Source organism: Falco biarmicus, chromosome 8 (assembly GCF_023638135.1).
Source record: "Falco biarmicus isolate bFalBia1 chromosome 8, bFalBia1.pri, whole genome shotgun sequence".
In the NCBI taxonomy this organism is placed as follows: domain Eukaryota; kingdom Metazoa; phylum Chordata; class Aves; order Falconiformes; family Falconidae; genus Falco; species Falco biarmicus.
This window is the reverse complement of record NC_079295.1, coordinates 58095531-58119969: the sequence shown is the minus strand read 5'-3', so window position 1 is coordinate 58119969 and position 24439 is coordinate 58095531.

Below are 24439 nucleotides of genomic sequence, written 5' to 3'. Positions count from 1 at the left end.
GATTACTGTGTTGCTAATTATAGTATGGATTACCTCTTCCTCTCATACATTCTTTTTTCAGGCTTGTTAACAAATGGCTTAAAATTCTGCAAGGGGACTTTGCATAGCATATCCTTGAAATTATACTTGGAAACTATTACTTGGACAGTTACTTTAGAGGCATTCTTGGAGATCATTACAGTTTTTGTCAAGAACAGTTTAATTTTCTGCCATTTCCCACTTTTGTTATTATTGTGGACTGTCATGGGAGCAGGTAATTTGGTCCAATTTCCTCCTCATGTTCTGTCCCTCATCTCTTGAATGCAAACATGTGAAAGCTGGACTCTACAGAAGATTAAACCTGTGGTGACAACTAATTCCTGTGACAGAGGCTTTAATGAGAAGAGAAAAAGACCTTAAAATATCTTCTTTCACTTAATAAGGATAATCTATGCAGTGGTATGAAAACCACCGGACGACAGCTCTGACCTGTCCACTAGTCACGTTATGAGCCGCGATGGGACTGGCCTTTGGGCGCATGTGCATGTGGGAAAGTGACTCCACGAGCAGGCAAACTTAAAGCCTCTTTCTTTCAAAAGCAAAGCAAGCTCCTCGGCAGTGATCCAGGAGAAAACGGGTGGGTGGCCCTGCTGTCTGGAGGGCGATGCTGCACGTCGAGGGCTGGCTCCTGCAGTCTCCCCTTGCAGCGGCTTATCCCTGCACTGTCCTCTGCGCCTGCTCACTGCTAGGGATGGCACGGGAGCAGCTATCGCCTGGTCAGCCAACGCCTGTCTACTGTCAGATGTGTGGAAAAAGGCATAAGAAATAAATAGACTGTCTCAGATAAACCTTGCCAGTTTTTGGCAATTGCTGCTTTAGAAGCTTTCAAGCCATGCCCTTAGGTACTAAGTCTTCACGACTTTGTCTAGTCCCTTATTAAATCCTTTTAAAAACCTTTGTCTTGTGCAATAACTTGCGTCAAGGAGTTCTATAAATTAACTGTGTAAAAAAGCACTTTATTTAATTTGTGTTAGACATGCTGCCTGATCATTTCATCAGATTCCACCCTTCACCCCCATTTATTAATTTGGGTGTAGTTGCCCTCTCACTACCTTTCCACTCTTGATTTTATAGACCTGTTACTCCCCGCCTCCGCCACTCTCCTACCACACTCTAGAGAGAGCCCGTAAGGAAATTCAGACCTGTTAAATGGGAGAGGCCAGCTCGGAGCTGCTCCTCAGGGTCAGATTCATCAAGCAGTGCTCCGGACCTCAAAGGGACCACTCGCAATGAACATAGCGCTCTTACCTGTGATGTTGAAAGAGGCTGTTTGCAATAAGAAGCATTTACCATGGTCTGGCCTTTCACACATACACCTATTCAGGCAGGCAGAAGCATGTTTTTTAGGGTAACTTTTTTACAATGGGAAGCAGTGAGTTTGCTGTCACTTGCCAGAAACACCTGCCCGTCACCCTAGGGCTAAAATAATGACTTTCTGGAAGTTTATTGAAGGCAGGGTTCAGACTAATAACTAACGCCAGCTCTGGAATTCTCCTGAGACTTGTCTCTTGCTGGCTCATCCCTTGACCCAACCCTAAACCCTAGTGTCCTTTGACCAGAGGGGCAAAGGAAGCAGGATAAAAAATTGATGCCAGATTTTGATGAGATTGCCTGGTACATTGATTAGATATGAGTATGAACTTCGCTCAGCAGGTCAGTCAAGCCTTCCACCTCTTCCTCCTGTGCTTGCATCTCATTGACTTCAGTAAAAGTCAAAGCCACGTCAACTGTGTGCTTATGGTTTCTTTCTGGATCAGGATGAGAGTGGTCGCCTTGCAGGTGGTTCAGCTGTAACCCTGTGCCTTGGGTCTGCTGGGACTCATGAGGCTGGAGGTCTTCCTCGTCCTGACCTGCTGGATGAGCTTGGGTGAAAGTCACTGCTCTGCTCCATGCTTCCAGGCTCCCTGCTTGTCAGCTGGGGCAGTGAGTAACTGCCTCTTTGCGATCTGTGGTGAAACATCTCTGTATAAGTTATAGGTGTTACTGAAAGACTGTCATGGCAGCAGCTTGGAGATTACACCCACGATCTCAGAGGCTTTTGTTGTTGGGAACAGTCTCACTTATATGTGAAGAAATCAGAATTTTTATAAGCAGAATGTTTTTTCCTGGGTCTGGATGCTCCCAAAAGCAAGAACGTTTTCATCAGGTATTAAAATCTGGCTTGTGCTTTCAGCGGCAGGCAAGGATGTGTGTTATTACTATACTTGGACAAAATGTCACTCAGGATAATACAGAGCTGCAGACAAGCATTGCTTTAAAAGCAGGCCCTTGTCTCTCTGTATTTCCTCAGTACACTGAACGTTTGGCTAAGCTCCAGGAACTTTCCAAACACAAACAAGCATTTATGTATTAAGCCTTTTTATCAGGCTACGCTCTGTCTGAGCTGGGATGTGGGCAGCCTTTCTAATAAGGTGTATGCAGAATTGTTAATGGCTTTCCCATCAACCTGTGCAACAAAAATATCAAAACTTTTAAATATTAAACCACTAAAAGTTTTTCTTAGATGTAAATAACTGTTTTCCTTTCACTAAACAGTGTTAGAAGAATGAGCTAATTATGGGTTTGATAAAAACCCTAACTATTTTCCAAACTAAATGGATTGCTGCATGCGTATGGTAAGAATATGAAAAGCAGGTTGAAGCTTTTGGATGTGGCTTGTGCCTGGTGCTGGAATGAGCTTTGGCAGTGCTGGTCCATCCCTGTTCCCTGGTCGGGGGGTGACAGTCCCACCCACTTCCAGGCAGCAAATAACCGAACTAATAACCGTTGTGCAGTTGCTAGCACAAGATGGCCAGAAATTTAGGTTTTCTAAATGCAGTTCTAACAGACATAGCAGTGGCTGCCTTTAACAGCAAGGATGAGTGGGAGCTGGGAACAGTACAGTGCTGTGTCATCTCTGGTCCAGCAGCCCAATGCAGTGGGTGACTGCCCTGGAGCAGTTGCAATCACACTGGCATTTTGAGCTGATGAAGTTTGAATTGCTGGTGCTCAAGCTGAGTTTGTTGCAAACTCTAGTAAAGGATTTCAGGGCGTGTACACTGCTCTCTTTTCTTCACCAGACTTGCTGAAATGAAAGAGATGCATTTAAAATATATGTGTTTAAATATGTAGATATATTTTAGATTTGAGGATGCAATCTGTTGTTCGGTCCTCAGTTTACGTGTTTTATACAGGTGGAACGATTTCCAAAATAAGCTACTAACTCTGAATGCATACCACAGCAAAACCTGGCCTCGAATAGTGCCTTGAAATAAAGTCTCATTGGCTGCAAGACATGCCTCATATTCATGATGTAGGTCATATTGACTCATTTCCCATATGTTTATAGGTCACATGCTATCCTCAATGTCCTTAGCAGGAGATAGTCCTCAAAAGAGAAGTTTAAGTGTACATGTTGGCCTCGTTGGATTCAAATTTCACTTCCATCAAATACCCTCTGAAATGATCTCATTTGTTTTCATCGAACAAGTCAGTAGGAGTTATTGAATAATATCCTCTCCGTGGGGTGCTCAACAGGCGTGAGCTGCACGTGCGCAGGTATTACAGGAGCAGGATCGGGGTCACACAGCTGCATTTCCTATGCTCCCCTCGTCAGGTTCTTTATCACTAAAATAGCTGAGAAAGGGAAGTGGCAGCGGTGGGGAAGAGCTAGCGGTGACCTCTGGGAGGCAGGGCTGATGGCGGTCGCTGTTCAGGAAGGTGGGTTAGAAGCATCCACCAGGTCTTGTCTGTGTCCAAACTGGAGGTGTCTGAGAGCTGTGTGGGGCGGACCTTTCTGAGTGAGCTGCTGCTGCAAAAATGGGTTTGCATGCTGAGTGCATGTGGCTTTGAGGAGTAGTCTTTGATACACCACACTGTTTCTGGAAAAATCAAATATTTGGGTTCAACAGCAGTTCATTTTTAAACCTCTAAGGTATACTGGAGTTCATCATGCCTCTTTTTCCTTCCCAGAGTATCTTTTTTTTCCCCCCTTACCCTTGTTTCTTGCTGGTCCCTGTTAGCATGCAGCTCTCCTTGCATCTAGAGATCAAAAAATCCTGTATATATGACAGGGCTATTGAAAGTAAAAAGGGGATAAAAGAGTGATAGCTGGGAATAAAGCCAATGTTGTGGTTTCTCAAAAAGCATCCTTCTGAAGTGTAAGTGCTCAGAAAAGGCACCAGATGTTGTGTGTGTATCTTTAATGTAGCTTTGACTAGGAGAAATGATAAAGGTGGTTATCTCCAGAAAAGAGGATTCGGGGCAGGTGGAAAGGGGCGTTGAGCTGAAGACCAAATGTGCCCCATCATTTGTACTTCCCCGTGTCAGGGAGGGGAGGAACGCTTCAGCCGACTGATCTTCGGGCCAGAGCAGCTTGTGGCTAGTAGACAACAGACACTTTAAACTACAAGTTTCTTTAAACAATCTCTGCATTAGCCTTTCTTCTTCTTAAATGAAGAGGAGATGCCCTTAGCGTCTGCTGTGGCCTGGGATTGCTCTTTCTTGTGCACTGGGATCCCTTCACATCTGCTTGAGGCGATGAACCTCCCCTGCAGAGCAGATCTCCAGGTCTGCCGAGAGAGCTCTCCCCATCCTGCTGTTTTGCTGAGACTTGCAGAGGCACTCCAGTTTTGGGAAATGAGAAGCTGCTAGGGTTTCTTGTATAAAATTTGGCTTCTGGAGGCTTGTCTGCAAGGTAGGGTAATACTCGAGGCTGCAGCAGAGGTCAGACTGGTCCTTGCAGTCCCACGGTTGATGTTGGAGCTTGGCATCCAGTTTCAGTCATCCCGGGGACCTCTTCCATTTCTTCCTCTTTCTCGTTATATCATGGCAGGTGCTCTCCAATTCCCCCCAGCTGGCTAATGCACTTAGCACGACCCCTGTGCATCTCTTCTTCAGCAGAGACCTATGGCCAGGGAGAGCTCATTTATGAGTCCTAGGTCGTGCTGGGACAAGTACTAATGCTCTGTGCTAGCAATCCTCATGTTAAATGGTTTGCAGACATGCGGCTGACATGACCTCGCTGAGATCAGAGGAGCCGCAGCAGGAGAAGTTTCTGCTCGGCAGCTGTGAATTATGTGCGTCGCCAGTGCCGTGGAGACTCGATTCTGTTTCTGAACACGTCTCTGCTGGCAGGGTAAGCTGTGAACAAAACAAGGTGCTGGGAAGGAAGGAAGAGTCAGCTCGGTGGTCTGGGAAGACAGGGAATTAATTTTTTCGGTGTCATCTTTCTGAACACTCAAATTACAAAACAAAGCTGTTAATGCCAAAGTAGCCTGACGATTGCCATGGGGGTCAAGGAGCCACTGTGCTTCTCGGTGCCAAACCACTAATGCTCTGTGCAGCTTTAAGCGAGGTGGGTCTCCCTTTCTGTGTCAGTCATTTCTGCTGTATGAGAAAAGAGTGAGAAAGAGAAGAAGGGAAAGGAGCAGGAACCTCCTGGAAAACCTAGGAGACTGCACTGAAGCATGAGCCATCCCGGGGCATATTAGCAATCTCAGTGTTGTTTGGGGGTGTATTGTTAAGGAAATGTTTCTAAATAACAGCTCTGTTGCAGTTTTTCTGTGTAGAAAGCTTACTTAAGCATCGTTTCTCCCAGGACATTTAGTGCTTTTCTTTTCTTTGGACAAACATAGAAGGGTAAAACGGATCCATCCACAAAAGCTCCAAAAGCTGCTGCTTTCACCAGCAGAGCTGGCTGTCACCTGGGATGGCCAAGAGCATCACTCATGGAGCATCTCAGTAATTGGACTTTGCCAAGGAAGAAGTAAATAAAAGGTACCCAGTGAGGATTGCTCCAATAGCGTGGATTTCACAAATTGAAAACATATTAGCTTCTGACAGCTCTGTTCTTCTATAGACAAAACAACTACGTTCCCAGGAGCTCTGCACTTTAAGTTTTAAACCTTTTCACTTCTGGTAACGTTCTCGTGCATCTAAAGAAGGCTCCTAGAGCCTGATTTTTACACTCTTTTGCACCTTGGTTTATCATTCACACCAATACCAGGCAGGGTCAAAATGTTCCTTCACATCTGATTTGGCAGCAATTCACATTTCCTTGGCACCAGGGCAGGTATTTACGTCTCTTACTTCACTGGCTATGAGGCAGTAACAGATTTGCCCCCCTAGATATTTCTTACCGTTGAACTCAGGGTTAGATATATTCTCCGGGACTCTGCAAGATTTCAGTTTGTTTATTCTTTACTCTGCTCATCCTGCCTCTATTTGTGGTGCCTGTGGATAAAACTGAAAAGAAAACCTTTCTTAAAGTTTTGAAGACAAAAAAAATGTGAGGCACATCTTAGAAGCAGGCTTTAAGTTCAGGTTCGTGGCTGCTCTGCCCTGCTAGGCTGTGCACAGCATACTCTGGGCGAGGAAGGAGACCAGTGCGGTGGTTAGCATCTCATAACAGTGCTTTCCCAGGCTCGTAGAGAGAAAGCTCAGTGCTTTGTGTCAGTCTGCCAAAATACAGTTGAGTCAATAGGTACCTTTATTTCTTTTCCACGTGGATGAATTTGGCTCACGGGTTTTCCAGTAAATCACTAGAAAACTATTTATGACTTGGCCTTCTTTGTATGACTTCTGCTGTGACTGCCAGTTCCGCCAAATAGAAAAACGAAGAGCAGGGCAGATCTACGCTCCTTGTCTTAGTATAAATTGGGGCCATTTTTTGCCTAGTAATGGGTCCCAGCCAGCACTTCCCAGTATCCACAAGGAGGGGAGGTGCATCTAAGGTCATCCCGTTAACAATTAGAGATGAGTGGAGCACGAAGGGCTCCGGAGGCAGATGTGGTGATCTGCCAGGCTCCAGCTAGGCAGCTTTGAGATGAACTTTCTCTCCTCCAGACCTTGGCTAGCTGTTGAAGGGAGAGAAGCCTAGGGCTTGCCTTGCTAGCTGAGCTCTGGCCCACAGGGATGCTGGCAGTGCTGAAGGCAGGGGTTGCCTCTCATGGGAAAACAGATTCGGTGTTGTTTTTTGCACAAGGTGTGAGGGCAAACTGAGCCCCTCCAGCTACTTCTGCATAATTTGAAGCCACTGGACTGCCTCCTGCTCTGAATTTTGTCAAGCCAGTCTAGTTTGTCCTGGTTCTGAGAGTCAACTAAACGGGTTGGGTGGAATTAGGTAACCACCATGGTACGGCGAGTACCTCCCACGCTTCCCACTGACATCTCCCCTGGAGGGGGGAGAGGAGAAGGCTCGGCACAGTCCTGCTTTGCTGCGTGGCTGAAAACAAGTCTCCAACCTGTTTCGAACCTCAGCTGGGCAGCAGGTGGGAATACTAGAGAAAAGAAGCTGAGTTCCTGGGCCAGCATCACCTAGCCCTGGCTTTTAAGCAACTGTTCGCTAAACAACATGAGAAATGCATTGGCCAGCACCCACCTCTTTCTTGGCTTTGGGAAGAATCAGCGTGGTCTGTAGAGACAGAAAACAGAAGGGAATGAATAGAGGATGTGAGCAAAGGATTTTGCATGACAAAGTCATGTACAGAATCAATTTAAAAGCCGGCGCTGAAGATCAGTACATTTAAGGGAATCCAGGGAGCCATCCCCCCATCCTCTGCTGCCTGGAAAGGCAATTTTTGCACTGTGGTACACAAAGAAAGAAACAATCAGGCATCTCTTCCCTCTCCTAATGACAGTGCTCAGCCCTTAACACTTCAACTGTGAATAGGCAGCCCCAGCACAGGTTACAGAAACTATTGCATTTGTGTTCACTACACCTTTGCAAAGCCCTGCTCCGATCCGTGCTGGCTGTGGCTCTGCGCTGCCATGGTGGCTCTAGAGAGATGGCATTGAATTTCATGGTTTGTATGGTTTTGTGTGTTTTCCTGGGGACTTGGAGCAGTGTATGCTTTGGGCTGCTGTTCCTGATCTGCAGTTAGAGGAGAGTTGCAGTAGCTCAACTGTGCTTGGGGGTAGCTGGGAGCACTTTTTCCAGGCTTCGTGGCTTCTTGTTGGAAGCCAATGTGCTGCTGTCAGGGCATTTTCATGTGGGCATCCCTTGAAAAAGCCCTAGCCTTGCATAAGTCCTGTTTAGCCTTCGGTGATGGGATTCATGTCTCGGGAAACTTGTGCTGCAGAGAGAAACCCAAGAATTCATTTTTATTGAGCATTTCCAGACACTGCTAGCTGGCTTTGAAAACTTCAGCTTATAATTATTTTTGATTATATCAATGTTTATATGCTAGTGTGCGTGCTATGGGCCAGATGGTACAACTGTTGTTACCTGCATTGCAGATGCAATTTGGCCCAAATGATGGTGTAAGTCACCCCCAAGTGTCTCCCAGCTGTCAGAGTTAAATATTAGCATTTGTGAATATTATTTTTCCTTCCTACACATGAAACAGGGAAAAATAGATATGGCGAAAGGAAAAAAAATGTAACTAAGTACAGCTAATACAGGGCTAATCCTTTGCTGCGGTTTTGGGCTGTAGCAGCGCAAATGAGAGAGCAGACTTCAGACTTCACTAGTCATCCCGAAAGAACAGGTCCCAGTCACCCACGATAGGATTAGAAGAGTACAGGAGCACAGAGCTTGTACCATTTTTGCAATCCTTTCCATCCCTGTGAGCTGCTCTGTGCAAGGAGACACTATAGACAGGGCTGGGGAGAGGCAAGGTGGAAGGCAGCAGGAAATTTCAGTACTGCTCAAAGTGCTGCATTCCCTGATCCTTCCTCATAAAGGGGAGTTAGTGTGGTCACTTTGAAAATAGGCATCTGGATTGATTTAACAGCTGTTGTACTTGTGTGGTACCTAATATACTTGACATCCAATGGATGAAAGGCAAAAAAATCAGGGAGGCGGGATGAAATGACCCGTAATCACAGTTGCTAACACTCGTGATTTTATCGAATGTCTTGGGGTATTTGGTAATGTTTGAGAGTCCTGTGATTATGCAAAACTGTTCTCTGCAAAGGAAGGAGGAAAAGAGAAAAGGCATTTGAAGAGCAAAGCATTATGATATGATCCTTAAGATTCAAACAACGCAGAATAAAAAGAACGTTGCATGTATTTCTTCGTTGTTTTAAAAATGCATACTAAATACCATCACTTTAAACTCCTTGTTTTCTGGGCTCTTCATGAGCTCTTGGAGTTGGTCATTCTAGACATTTAGGTAAAAGTGTCACAACAAGGTTTCCAGGGCTGTGTGGGTTTTCAGTCTTTTCTGTTTCCAGAAGAGGTAGACTACAGAAAACAGTTTAGACACCCTTTGTCTGCCATGGGTTAGGCTGTGAGCTTTACAAGAATCTAAAGCCGTTTCAGGCTTAATCGCAGAAGTGTGGGTTACTCCTCTTGAGAGTAAGCTGTATTGTATATTGTAACTGCACCTCTTGTAGAGGAGAGGAGAGACTTCCCTGGAAACCAGTGTAAAGCCTTTAGTCCTTTCCCTGCTTTTTGTGGCTTTCTCCCAGGTGCTGTGGCTGTCTTGAGGAAACCAGAAATGGCTTTTAGAACAAATGAGACGAACAGTGAAGTAAAGATCAAGGATGCTTGAAATGAACTGTAACATCCTCACACTCCTTCCTTCAGTGCATTGGAAAATAAGTGCAAAAAGAGAAAAATGAAGCTCAGTGAATTTTGGCTCCTTCAATACTTGCTTAAAGGAGCTAACTTTTTGCTGGGGCTTGGGTTTCAGGAGCAATTGTTGTGTTAGCATTGCAGCATTATGTGCATTCCCTCTGATCTGTTCTTGCAGTGTAATTGCTGTATCGCTGTGGTCAGCTGCATTCCCTTTTTCTGCAATTGCTTTATCCTCCCCCTGCAATAGGAATGCTGAATTCAGGATCCGCAAATTCAAAAGCAAATCAGAAAAAGCATCTGCATACAAATGGCTCTGAAATAAGTGAGCTTTTCTTCTTTGGCACAGAGGTCTTTGGAGCTGTAGCACTGCTGTGAATATTTTCTTTGCTTGGTTTCTAGAAATGCAAGTAGGCAAGAGCCCATTTGCACTGGGATCACAAGACTCTTGTGATGGGACAGGACTTGGGAGCAGGACTACTAGAGACTGCGCTGTCTCTTGCTGAGGCCAGGCAGGAGCGTGGCTGAGTTAGCCTCACTGTTACCCTTGTGTGTAAAAGTGCTTTCATGTTCTCCATCAGTATTTCTCTTCTTTGCCCATATTTCATCGAAGGGAAGGAAGTGTTTCTGTAGGGCAGGAGCCCTCTCTTTCCAGGGCTAGCTTTGCACACCAGCAGTGGCCTGTGGTGTACCTGCTGGAGCAGAGGTAATTCTGTTGTCCTCCTCTGTACCCTCACTGCTGTCTCTGCTGCATGTCCTGACATATCGTTATTTGCTGCCAGTGTTGTCTTACAGTTTTTTTGTCCTAGATGTCTGCAATGCATCCAAGCTTAGGCTGAGGGTTTTTTTGAAGTGACGGTTTGGAATTAGGCACCCACCTGCCAGGTTTGCTGGAGTTTGGCATCATCGCAGACCTCTGCTTTGGTGATTCTTTTGGTGTGTTTCATACCACTGCTTTGGATTTTTTGCTGCTTTTTCCCAGGTGCTGTGACTGTCTTGTGAAAACCAGAAACTTCTGATTTCAACAGAGCCCAGGATGTGCCTCTCCATTTATGCTAAGTATATTTATGCTATAGTAATATTTAGGATAAAACTCGGTTTGTGCTCTGACAGTTTTTAACCCCAGCAAAACCATCAGTGCCAAGTGGAGTGGCTTTTTGGAGTAATTTCTAATGACTCTTTAGTGTCTTGTTGGTACCTCTTGATTATTATTTTTTTTTTTTGCTTCACTGTTGTATTGTGCATAAATACATATGTGGGAGCCACAGGCAAACCAGTTCTGTTTACTATTGGCTTTTCACAGACTCCATTTCCCCCAAGGTCTTTAAAAAGAAGTTGGTGATTTCAAAATGTTTTGTGGACCATGTGCCTTCTAAGCCTTTGGAAAGCCAGTCCCCTCCGGGCTGGGCAGATGTTGCTGTGGCACCTGCACATCACTGACTCTGGTGGGGTTTGCTGATCTGAGCTTCCTGATGCCATCTCTGGCAGTGTGCGTTCTCCAGTTTTCAGGGAATAAAACATGCCAGCGAACTAATGCTTTCTTTTGCTTCTCAGCTGCAAAGTTTCAGTTCCTGACCCTTTCTAAAACTAGATGGAAATTTGAAGTAGATGTGGTTAGATAGCTCTGTATCTGGGCAGATCTCAGCCCTTGGACTGTCAGATGTTGTCTACTTGAAGATAAAAGGCTGGTACTGGTTATACTTGTATGAGTGGGAGTCTGCCAGTATTCATGGGAGCTCTGTGCAGGATTTGGGGCCAGCACCTTATCTGAAACTTTTAAATAGAGTGGGGGTACTTATAAACTGAATTTTGCAGCTGTTATCAAAGGTGGGCTTGATCCAGCCCAATCCTGAGCGCCCACATGGTGCTCTGACTTTCAGCAGAGATGGGTTTTGCTGTTGCAGAGGGGCTTGGGCTGCTTAGCTCAGCTGGAGTTCAGGCACTTCAGTTCGGAGTTTCACACAGAAAGTTATGTCTTTTTTTTTATTATTATTATTTTTAAATTAGCTTGTTAGGGGCTATTTAAATAGAACTGATGTGCTTGGTGCATGCACCCATTTCCAATTCTTTATGTTTTGTGTAACTCATGTTTTCCTCATGCGCCAAATCCATCGTAACAAAAAAAGTTTCTCATTTACTTACGCTTCCACAAAGTTTCGATACCTGCTAGTTCACGGGGCATGAAAAAGCTGAAAGCTATTATAACTCCTGTTTACCGTCCACAATAATAATACCGCCTTTAATGATGTGAAATACAAATGAATCAGGTGCCTTCATTTGTGGTTGCAAGTTGTTATTATAAATGATACAAATGGTTGCTTGTGGGGGTGGTATATGAAAATTTTTTTGAAAAGAAAGGACAGGAAGAATGGAAGAATGTTTTTGGTGGGCTTGTGGTATGCAATAACATTTGTGAGTGAGTTGTGCAGAACTCTTTCTAGACACTGCTTTTTTTTTGTTTTGTTTTTAATTTAAATCTTTTGTCTTAAAAACTGCTTATACTCCAAAATGCCATTCTGGTGTTACCTTGACTTCCCTGTTAGAGAAATATGTTTTAAAAATAAATTTAATTTCAGAATTTGTTTGCTGTAGGAAAATGAGAAACTTGATACATAAATCTTTTGCAGGGAGCATGGGAAGAAATGTTTTCTACAGGATATAGAGTGCAAGACTGGTTTTGAAATCAGTGAAGCAACAAAGTTGATTTCTTATACCTAGGATACCATAAATAATTCATTAAGTGTTGTAATTTATCATTACTTACAAATAAAAAAAAATTAAGTTTCATATATTTGTTTCTTAAAATTTTGCTGGTGGTATCTAAGAACTGCATCCTTAATTGTAAGTACATGGAGAGTCAGATCTGCTCATAGAATTTCTTTGCGAGGTTTGGGCTGTATCCCCCTCCCTCCAGCAAAAATGTGCTGTTCCTTTTAAAAATAAGAGATAGATAGAAGATGACCTGAAGGAATATGACAACAACAAAACATCCTGACCTGAAATTAATAGAACTGGTGATGTTGTTCATACTATTCTCTGAAGTATTTTGTTGAATTGCAGCTCAAATAGTAAGATCTTGAGTGATGGAGGTCTAAATACATTCTTTCTAGCTTTATTCTCTAATAACTGAAATACAACAGATCATAATTCTTCATTACGTGCTAAGTTTCAATAAAATCTTCTTTTCTGAAAAATACATATGTTAAAAGCTTTCTGAATCTTGCAAGTATTACATTAAAAGATCATCCTTCTTGTTCTTTTTGGCATTGCATTTTTCTCCCGTTTTTCTTTTATTCTTCATTGCCAGTTTTGACTGCTCGGCTCAGTCACAGGAGTTTATCACAATAAAAAATGTTTTGTTTTAGGTAAGTATGAACATCAGCTGTGAAATGATTAAATGAAAACAGGAGTGAAAAATAGCTCCTTGAACATCAGCAACTAGAGTGAGGGTGGGATTTTTTTGGTGTGTGGGTTTTAAATTGCCCATTGAGTTTGTATTAAAATATCCCAATGAGCTGTTAGGAGCAAGTCCTGCAGCACCTCTCTGTGCTTGCAACTCGGAGGTTACTCAGAGTAACTCATGCGCACGTTAGATATGGGAAGCATCAAGGCTGGTTTTGGGATTTTGGAGTCTCTGGACGCAGGCTGAGCCCTCGGTGCTCTGGAGCAGTAAGCCGTGCCTCTGCAGCTCTGCAAGTCATTTGGATCTATCCGTATTGAGCCCACAGTGGTATGTTTTCCTGTATCCAGCACCGAGATGATGTATATGGCCTCTAGCATGCAATGAGTTGTTCAGTTTTTCCAGCGAAGCCCATTCAGTGCTGTGAGGCTCCAGGTAAGGATGTATTTGGGGCTGCTGATGTGTTACAGCAATAGACGTGGTGCTGCTTTTTGCCAGCCTGGGTGAGTTTCAGGGACATTTTGTCTTTTGCGCCCTCTCCGATGGGCCTGCTGGAGAGTGAATTCGATAAGCGTGCTTTTCAGATGATGATGATAGAAGAAAAAGACTGCCATGAAATCACAACAAGGGTCCTCCCCCCTCTCCCTTCCTTGTGCTCTACCTTCATTTATCTCGCAAGCTTGAATTGCAGTCCCGTTGCTATTAACCTTTCGACTGCTGGCATTTTACCCAGAGCGCTCGGCTGGCACTGGAAAGGAGAGGATCTGAGCAACTCCGCAGTGATGAATTGGCAATGGTGCTTCACTCAATGGCCACTCTCTGGAAAGTGGAAAATCTGTTGTGCAGCTCTGCGGGCTTAATGCCCTGTCTGTCCAGGTAGCCACCTGCAAAAGCCTGAAATCCCAGAGCAAACAAGAGAAGGGACAACTGCAGCACTGGAAGGCTTATTTTTCTCTCTTCCTTCCACACCCGAGTGCTTTGCCTCTGTACAAGGAGAACAAACTTTCTCAGCTCTCGTGGCAGCAGTTGCCTTCCAGCTGGTGCTGCCGAGTCAGGCTGCGTGGCTTTGCTTTCTGCTGAGCGGCCGGTGCTGGAGGGGAGCACAGAGTCACGTGTTTCTTCCAAGTTCTGGTCCCTTCTTCCTTGCATCCAGCACCCCGCTCCAGGCATGAATTATTTTTTAGCCTGTGCCGCCAGGCTTACAGGTGCGTGGTGGCCCGTGGTGTCGGGATCGCCGCCGTGCTGCCATCAGCTCGAGCACCCCAGCAGCGTGGATGCCCCACGTGATGCTTGGTGCCGCGTTGGCTGGCTCTTGGCTGTGGAACTGCCAGTGCTGCCATCTGCTCGGCACAGGGCAGGGAACGTTTTGTACCCGCTTCCTCTGGCCTGTCAGCATGGCGTGCGGCAGGAGGTATCATAAAGCATAAAGTGGTGTGAGGAAGCCTGGTCGTGTTGCTTGGCAGGGAAGGGAGGCTGCCTTCCACCGCTCCGGCCCCGGGGAGCTATCGGCAGATCTGTCCACGATATCGAGCGGTGCTGCGAGCCTGCTGGGCCCTCGCAGGTACGGGGCTGGGCACCGTCAGCCTGTGTTCTGGTATGTTCATTATTCTGCTCTGGAGAATCATGCTAGATAAATGTCAACAAATGACTCTGTCTCCAGTTAATGAAGAGAGGCTTTTGTTTTAAAGAGCTAATTGTCCGTCTCCTCTCTAGAAGAAATGCAGGGTGTTTATTTTTTTTTTCTTTTTCTTTCTTTTTCTTCCCTAGCAGTGTGGCAGAACTTACAGATGAGCAGATACTGTGGGCAGCATCTATTATTTAACTTTCATTACCATTAATATGAATTAAATTGATGATGTTTGTCAGGGTGTTTTATGTGTTGTAGCAGATGCCTTTGGGAACTGCTTTTGAAAGAGGAGAATTTCAGAAAAAGTAGAGTTGATTTAGTGGCTAGGAGGAAAGGACTCTGGAAAGTTTAGCTCTCAGAAGCAAGTGCTGGATTTGGTTCTCTGTATGACCTCATGTAAATATTGCAAGACCAAAGTTTCTGTGAAACTCACCTATTTATAAAGTGGCTGGATTTTCAAAACAGGACTGGTAACGCAAATGAAATGTGAGTTTAATGATCTAGTGTCCTGTTCAGAAAAAAATGTGAAAATACAAGAACAGGTGGCAGGTAAAATACACGTGCAATTGCTCAGGCGTGACCAAGAAGTGTTGGCTGCGATTTTCAAGTTCTGTAGACTTGATCAGGCAGTGGTGTAACTGGACTTTCTCAGTCTTATCAAAGCTAATAGATGGCTATATAGGAAAGGACATGCCTGGTGAAAGCCAGGTATATGATTTTTGGAGTGCGAGGGTTGCAGTCATATATTCAAGCATCAAATGGCATTGCTGCCTGAGCAGGCTGGTAGTTTTGAGGCTGGGTAATCTGCATCCAGGAACTGGATATTCCTCTGTTGCTCTCAACAGATGAGAGGGGGAGAGGAGGAAAAGGAACAAAAGAGCTTGAACAGAAGACTTTCAGTCTAAAGGCAGTGGAGGTACTGCAGCAGGAACTGTTTCCTACCTCTGCTGGCTTCTGCAGATGCGGGGCCAGGCTCTCGCTGGGGGCTCTGCCCAGCCAGCACGTCTGGTAGCACTGGATTTATTCATTATTTGTGTTTGTGCGGGCTCGGTGAGTCGCAGTGCAGGCAAGAGACCTGCCTCTCTTAATCCCTTTTACATTTCAATTCTTAAAAGCAGTTTCAGAAGGCAACCTTCTTTTAAAAGTGGATTTAAAGAAATAGAAGAAAATTGAAAGAAAACCCGAATTCAACGACCTGAAAACCCAGTCACTAGCATTACGCTTAACAGGGGTTAACGTGAGTGACTCGGTATGCGATAAATTAACCCAAATGCCTGGTTACAATAGTGTAGATCTCACTGCAAGTGAGACATTTGAGCTGTCGTCCTCTCCCCTTCTTTTTCTTCTGGTGTTCATTTTATTTGTTGGACAATAAGTACTCCTTTAATAGAAGCATGGACTTGCACAGCAGGCTATGTGAAAGAGCCTCAAAAAATACTCGGGTAGTTGGTACTAGGCTAAAAATGAAAGATGACCCCAAAATGCAGCAGTTATTGCAAGTTCCACCTAAACCACTTGGGAAGTAGGTGATTGCAGAATAGCACAAAAGTAGCCAGCTGCCTTGCAGAACCTTGGGAGCAGGTATCAGCCTTGGCCAGGCACAGACGTCACGTTGTCCCTCTGCGGGTAAGGAGTCACCGTGTGCCTGCCAAGAAAGTGCATCAATCAGTGTTTCTTCTGCAGGGGAACAGGTAGGCACGAGAGAGCTGTCAGTCCCTGTGGCTCTCCTGCTTGGATGTGAGTGTCCCTGATGTTGCTATTGGATGCAGACTTGCTGGTTTTATTTCCAAAGTTATGTGGAGGCTGTCTGCTGGGAAACTTGGGAAGGCTTCACCCTCTTTTGCATTGAGCATGAAATGGTGGCAACTTTCCGAGCTCTCTTGGTCCGTGCCAGGGCTGAACTGATAAGGAAGAAACTCCCTCTCTCATTGTGAACCCTCAAAATCCCACTGCTGCATCTTTAATATCTACTACAAAAAAAAAAAAAATCTATGGCGATGGACCACCTCTTTCAGATTCCTACATGCCTCCAAGGGATTGTTCCTATTAAATATTCAGAGGTTCTGGCTGCCACTTTGGTTTATATATTCTGTCCATGTCCAGCAGTAGTTTCTGTAGGTGCTGGGCCAGCAGAGCAGTTAAAGCTGCAGTTTATCTCAGCACAGGGTATGGACAGGAGCTCTTGTGAGGAGCAACCTCCCCAGACTGAAACCACTTACAGTATAAGCTGAAAAGCCACCAACTTGTCAAAATCTTCACAGCACTGATTTTTTGAGTCATTGTTCACCCCAGTATGAAGTCTAGACCGATGCGATCTTCTCATAGTTCTGAAATAGCATTACTGGTCTTTCTTCCTGTGCCATGGATCCAGGGACAATAACATCTGGTGCAGGAGGTGAGAGAAGGAGCCTTTCCTTTTGGCTCACCTGCCAAAGTGGGCAGGGTGTCGTCTCCTCCAGGAAGGCCTGGGACAAGTGCAACACACCAGATCAAATGGTGTGGGAAGCCTTGAAGAAATATCCGTGGTGTCTTTGAGTGTTTATACATATGTAGTGGATCTTCTGGACATAACTGTGGGCTCTAGGATTCTCCATCTGGGTCTGCACCTCTTCTCCAACTTCACTGTGTATAGGGTGCCGAAGTGGTGTGGACAGTGCTTGCTTCAGATGTAGGTGAGGGTCAAACATTTTGGGATTTAAGAGTGACGGTCCCTTTCAAGTATTGAGGGTCCATTTGCAAATTCTTGAGGAACCATTTCATTTTGCATTATCAGCATCTTTTGAGAGAAGAAAAAATAAAAAGAAAAACCTTTTCAGAGAAACTACTTCAGCATTCATAAAACTTCCACAGTTTTCCTGGGAAAAACTTTTCTCAGTTCTAATCTCTTTGTGACCAAGGTTTTGACCAGCCCTAGTCAAAGACAAGAACGTGCTTCTGATCACGGCTCTTGCCTGGTAAAGGTGCAGTTCGAACTCCTGCTGTGTATTAATATCATTTATTCAGCGAGAAGCTGCTGGCCCTGGGACAGGCAGAGTCCTCCCCAAAACAGGCAGCAGCCAGCAGGCACTCATGGGCATGAAGAGGCTCAGAGCAGTTTAACTCACACTGTTTGCATCCCATGCAGGTGTTCTCCTTTTATGTTGGAGGTTTTAGGATGACCTTGATGCAGAATGACAAAACTTTTGACACCCATTTCCCAAGGTCCAGAATTTGCTGTCCCCAAATTAGTATTGATGTCCATGGCGTGAGATGAAGTCTCTCAATATTGGAGCGCGGTAGATGTGTATTCATGTGAGAGACTAAATGCTGGTTTCTATTTTCTAAGTTGATGCCTGTTCGAGGAAACTTTTCAGTGAACTTCCACTCTGCAAAGCAACAAGCATGGAGATGTTGGGTATGTAGCAACCCGGTATCACATCCAATGTGTAATTTGTTCTGACAATTTTTATAAGCAGGAAAAAAAAGCCCTCATCAAATGTGTGTCACACTTTCTGACCCTTCTCTGTGGTTCATTTACCTCCTGGAAGAACCACCTGCTTTCTGCTTTGATGCTCCATTTGCAGTACTTGAGGGAGGAATGATTACAGTGGCATGCAGCCACTGGTTAACTTCTCTCCAGATGTGTGCTCCAGATGGCTATCCTGAGAATCCACCCCAGACCCAGATTTCCTATTTAACACTGACAGGCTTGATTCAAACTGAAACACAGTTGTCTGCTGTACCTTCCTCCTTTCTAACTGGTAGCATCCGCAGAACGATGCCACAGTCCGTAGAAAGCTACACTATATCTGTTGACTCACTGGTAGCGTTAGAGATGTGGATATTAACCTCTTCTTGTAAAGCTTGTCTCCATCTATACAAACAGCTACAGTTTGCTGCATTTCATGAAGATCAGAACTGACCCTCTGAAACCCGGTGCGTTGGCACTGGACAAGCTGTTTGAGCAAACGCAAATGCTATTTTTTTCTAAGCATTCACTGTGTTTGTACAGAATAATAGCTTCTCTCCTTGTTGCCTCTCTCACGTTTTCTGTTCTGTCTCTCCGAACAATAGCACCAGCCTCTTTATTTCTGAGCTCTCTCAGGATGTTATTTGTTTATCATCTTTCTTTAGTAACAACCAGTGTAGCGGAGTGATATAATTTAGCTTTGTGAAGTGCTGACCATAGTAGAATGCAAAGTGGCTCCTCTCTTTTCTCTGGAGTTCAGGAAAGTTGCAACAAAAGGAAGAAAACAAGTTGTGCTCTCTCTGTATCCTCACCTCTCTCTCTCTTTGTGCTTCCTAACAGAAGTCCTGTATTTCTTTTTTTTTTTTTTTTTAAGATGGAATTGATAATTTTTTCCTCAAGTTCTTTCGGTCATCTCAGGGTACGTAGCAATGGTGCCTTTTGCTAGGTACCTAGCTAGGCTGAGCATCCTCCTCTCAAATCATGTCCCCCGCAGATGCGATACTAGGCATAACAAAGACCATCAGGTCACTGTTTCAGCACTGATGCTCTTGACTTGGGATCAAGTATTCCCAGGGCATAGTGTGACTCCTCTGCAAGAGAGCATCCCTGCTGTGGCACTGGAATATGGTGCAGATCACAAGAAGATGCAGCGTGGAGAGCCCCAGCAAGGTTTGTTATAGGGGATTTGTTGCTGACCTGCTGGGTGGTGACATATAGGGCTGGGCGCATGATTACAGCTGTCAGAGGTAGTGCTGCTAGATTTGGGGAGACTCCATCACTACCTTCTGGATGAAGTCAAACCTTTGAAGCTAACAAAGCCTCTCAAGCAACAGGTTGCTCTGACATTGCTTACAACTCCAGGAATTAAAAAAACATAAGAAATTAAAGCCAACAGAGGCAGAAGAGCCCGACGCTCTGTATTTCAACTTTTAAAAGGTTTCACCCATGATGTTTTGTTTTCTAACTCCCACCTGGGACCCAGAAAGAGGGTGCAGCTGTTGCTTGGAGGATGTAAAACCTGATGAAAGCTGTAAAAGGACAGTGTGTTGGGGTGCACCAAGGATCCTGATGAACTGGAGGTCCAGCTGGAGCCACAGGACCCGGACAGCCCAGCTACACCATCACAGCATGAAAACAGAGACTTTGGGAGCCTGTGAGAGCTGAAGGGTCCTTCTGTGTGCGATGCCGCAGGAACGGAGTGGCACTGCTTGCTGCTCTGATGCACTCCTTTCCATCAAGTCTTCGGGAGTGCTTTCAACACCTTATTCCAGGAAATACGCCAAGAAAGGGCAAATATACTGGTTATTTATAGGCCTTCTTATGGCCTTCCTTATTACTGCCTGGAGTCCATCAGGGTAGGCATTTATGTACTATTCTGACCTTTCCTGCCAGCAGAAAGAACACAGATCCTCTGGTTCTCCACTGACCTTCTAGTGTATGCTTTCTTGGGATGATAGAAATAAGAAAAGAATCCCTAAGGATCCTCAAAGGGAGAAACATTTTTCTCTCATTAAAAAGATCCACTGTATGCATAATTGACAAAGAAAGAGGTTTTGTTGGCTTCTTGCTTCCTTTGTCATGGGTGTAAATCAACAAGGAATTTATTTATTTTTTTTTACCTCAGCTCAGGATGATAGGAATAATTTTTATTTATATGAAGTCACTGTTGAGAATGTTTTCAATATCTCCTATGAACAGAAGCAAAACTCCCACAGCAAAGACTCCATTAATCTTTGCTGCCCTGATCTAGATTGACTTATTCAGTGCATGCACTAGATCATTAGGAACACTGGGGATTTCCCCTCATCCTGTGGTGGAGAGATCAGTGGAAATAATAAACAAGTGTGAATGAATGTGCGGGCTGCTTAGTGCATACACCTGTATTTGCATGCTTGGAGACCTTTGCAATATCTACCTTGGCATTAGGTGCCACTTACTGACTCTTGTGTTGCAAATGGTCATTGGTATCCCCACTCCATGGGGTGACTGCTTATCCTATGTGGTATTTATGTTTGACTAAATTTAAAACAGCTTCTACCTTTTAATTATTACTTTTATCCGTGCAATTTAATGTTTTTTGGAGGGTGGGTGGAAGAAGAACTCTTCTGCCAGCTTTTCCAAGAATCACCCACGGGAGCTGGGTTTTTTGCAAAGGCCAAGCTATCTCCTTCAAGATATATTTTCTCTGAAAATAGAATAATTTAAAACCTAATTTTCTTACTAAAAACTTGGAGCCTCTTGTGTGTGGGTGAGGGAGATGCAGATGTTTTCAGACGCTTGGGAACTGCTCAGTGGTTAGTTTAAAATATTTAGCTATTTGCATGCTTCATTTTGAGGTATGTAAAATAAATGGAATCATAAATCACTCCTTAAATATTCTATTTGGTGCTGGATGACTGGAAGTAACAGATGGATGCTTACAGGCGGGATTTAATTTTGCTCTAAGTTAGCAATGGGTTAGAAACCAGTACACCAGATCTTAGCCCCCTAAAGCTTTGGATCTGTTTGCATCTGTCTTGGAAACCCGGCGAGGCATAAGACTTGCATTAAGTAGGTAACAGCTGTAACCCCAGATCGGAGTAATCTTCAACTTTGGGACAGTTTAGGTCCAGGCTTGGAGGATTGTTCCCAACTTTCTGCTGAAAACTGCCGTGAAAGTACGGAGGTATTTAAATGGTGTGGGTGAGACTAGAATTTCTGCCTTTTCCAAAAGCTCATTGAAAATAATAAATCTGGAGAATGGGGGGGGGGGGGGGGGGGGGGGCGGGGCATGAAAACCCCTAGTACAGATCAGATAGGTCAGAGATTTAAAGCTCACTTGAACACTATCAAGCTCCTCCTGGCAGTGAGTGCAAGTCAGCCTTACTACAGAGTGGGAGATAAGGCTGTGGCGAGCGCCTGTAGGAGCCAGCCGTTCACACGATATCCTTGTCTGTCAGCTCTGCCAATGCCTTTGCTTTTCATGCAAGAAGAGGGAAGAGCGGGAGAAAAGAGATTGCGATCCTCTGCCAGGAGGCTTGTGCTCTCTGTACAGCTCCCCTTTGCATGGATGGCTGCTGCAGGGCGAGATTAAGTCACAAGGAGGGATTGCATGGGACAAGAAGAGAAGCAGTGTTATCCTGTGTTTCTTGTATTAATAAAACATAATAGAGATGTAGAATTGTACCCAGCAGTCAAATAGAGATGTAGAATTGTACCCAGCAGTCAGCCCACTAGTGTTAGATAAAGTTTAAACTGCAGATCCCCACTAATGGGATCAGGTCTCCCTTGAGCGTCTCTCTAAGCAGGAAGAACACAACTGCAGCAGTGTCCAGAATTTGGGCTCCTGTGTAGGCAACAGCCCTTCAAATGATGCGGGCACGCTCGTGTGCCCATCGGCCGCAGTGCTCACCAGTTCTGCTTGCAATGCTAAAACTGCTGAGCCTGACAAATGCCTGTTGCTGGGCCAAATAACGCTTTCATTGTGCTGTGTGTGGTGTCAGAACATGCCCCGTTTTCCCGGAGGCTGGCTGCATCACAGGTAGTTCCATAAAGATTCCGGGGTGCATCTTTGAAGGCAGAGATTTGCTGTTACTGGGGGTCTGGGACTGGGCAATCGTGGTGGTGTCTGGGACTGCACTAGGATACAAAGCTCTGATCATTGATGAAAAAGATTGTTTGTCTTGTACACTCTCTTAATTTTTCTTGCATCCACTGTGCACAGAATTTGTGACCAGTTTGTCAGGCTCTTTTAAGCAGGCTCTTGCTAACTCACCTAGAAATTTGATTTACCTTGATCATTTTCCTGTGGGCTTCTCTGCTTTTCCTAATAATGGGACCCTGGTAACACAGAAGTTGAGAAAATGACGAGTGATTTAATAGCAGATCTGGTTCCTGTTTCCGTTTGCCAAGTCACTGCCTAGTTCAGTGCAAACATTTGGTTTTTCTTGTAGCTGAAGGTGAAAGAGTCTCTCTAGCAGTAATCCTGCAGAGCCCAGTGTACACACTTCATCTTCCGTGCTGGGCCCACAAGGCCAGCTCGGTGACATTTGGCAAGGAGAACTCTTTCCAAGTACATTTAAAGTTCAACCTTGGCTGCAAGGATTCTCCATCACAACAGCATCTTCATTACTACCAACTTGCCAAGGGGTTGGGGCGGGGAAGAGGGGGCGGGGGGAGAAGGAACAACGGCGCTGTTGAGGCCAATTTGCAGGCACAGCGCTCTTGCTGAATAAACTGGGTTTCGAGATGGTGCTGATGATTTTGCTTGCATCCACCAGAGAAAGGTTATTGAGCATTCAGTAAATCTCCTGGGGATCAGTTATAAAGAATGGTATTTACAGGAGGGTAAACCATAAATCTTTATGACCTTCTTGCAGTTAGCAGCATTTAAAGTTGCATTATTCTTTTCTTTTCCTGTAGACAAGACTTTGATAAAACTATCTGTCACTTAACTTAAATAATCCATGGACAAACGGGGTCTTTGCTGGAGAAGAGGAGAAATGACTTAGTTGAATTTTAACTTGTTTGTTTTTCTTCTTGCCTTTTTTTTTTCCCCAGGACATTAAAGATGAATTTAATGTTTTGATGGATTCTCTGAGGAATATTTACCTTGACAGAAGGCAAAAAAAAAAAAAAAAAAAAAAAGAAAAGAAAAAAAGAAATGGAGGGCCCCTTAGGTCACCGTTGTCTTCCTTTCTGGTCGTCTTGTTAGATAGGCAATGACAAGGGGACTGTGGAGACTTGCACAAGGGAAGTCACTCCCGTTGTTGCAGGTTTGATCCCTGCTGTCACATTTTCATGAATTTCACATGCACAATGTGTGTCTCCACTTGTTACGAATTAGCACCTGGTATTTTTCAGGCTGCCTGGGATAACCTCCTTCTTAAATAATTGAATTTTATGTTGTTTTGTTTTTACTTGCTTAGTTGTGAGGTTGTTATTCTCAGCATTTTATTTTCTGACTGGGAAACTTATGAACTGCTCTTTTTTTCCTGTTCTTTCATTAGTCTCAGTCAATGCCATAATTTTTTTGTCAATTGAGTTTTGCTGGCTTTTTAACACTTACCGTGAACAGATTGCATATCGTATTTAAATATATTTCCAGGTTTTTTTCTTCTGTTGGAGCCATACAGCCATGCAAAACTGTCAGGCAGTGATACTGACACTTTGTGTCTTTACTTAGGCCTAATGTTTATAAACAAGCTTTCTAAACCCAAACAAGCCACACTCATACTGTCTGTATTGAGGAAGCAATTAGGTGGGTAAGAAGGAACTTTCACTAGTCTTGTTCATTTCTATTCCTGTACAGGAATATTGATGCCACTACAAAACACCTTTACGCTGGTAAAATTGCATTCACATTTGTGTTAAGCTGGTGTATCTATAAGCGTAACATTCTCTGGGCAAGTTACAGGCCATTAAAACCTCCCTAAAAGGCGGTGTTCTGATGTTAGGAAAAAGAGTACTATTTTTCATATAGGTTCTGTACAGGTTTACCCCTTTAGTGTAGGCAAGGTCAAAAATCTGAGTGCCAAGAGATATTCAGCAGAATTGGTCAGCCCGAGTGCAAAGGAAACATGAACGTCGGGTGGGAGATGGGTGTTGCTCTGTGTTTCATATGTTTCTTTTCAAGAAACAAACTCCAATACAGGAAACTTTCCAGATCATTCTTTGCTTTCTAAAGCAGTAGTTTTAAGCTGTGGGTGCTTGAGGACAGAGCCCCATATACGAGGTCATGTGTGATTCCCTACCAAAGGAGTCATTAATATTTGAAAAGGAAGAGCAACTGTCTGTGGCTTGGAAGTAGACAGTTTTGTTTTGTCCTTTGTAAATTATGCAGAGCAAAAACTTTCATAAATAACTGGTAATGTATAAACATTTACTGTCTGGAGCAAGGTTAATACATATGTTTGTTTGAAAGAAGTGTACACGTTGCTCCAAGGG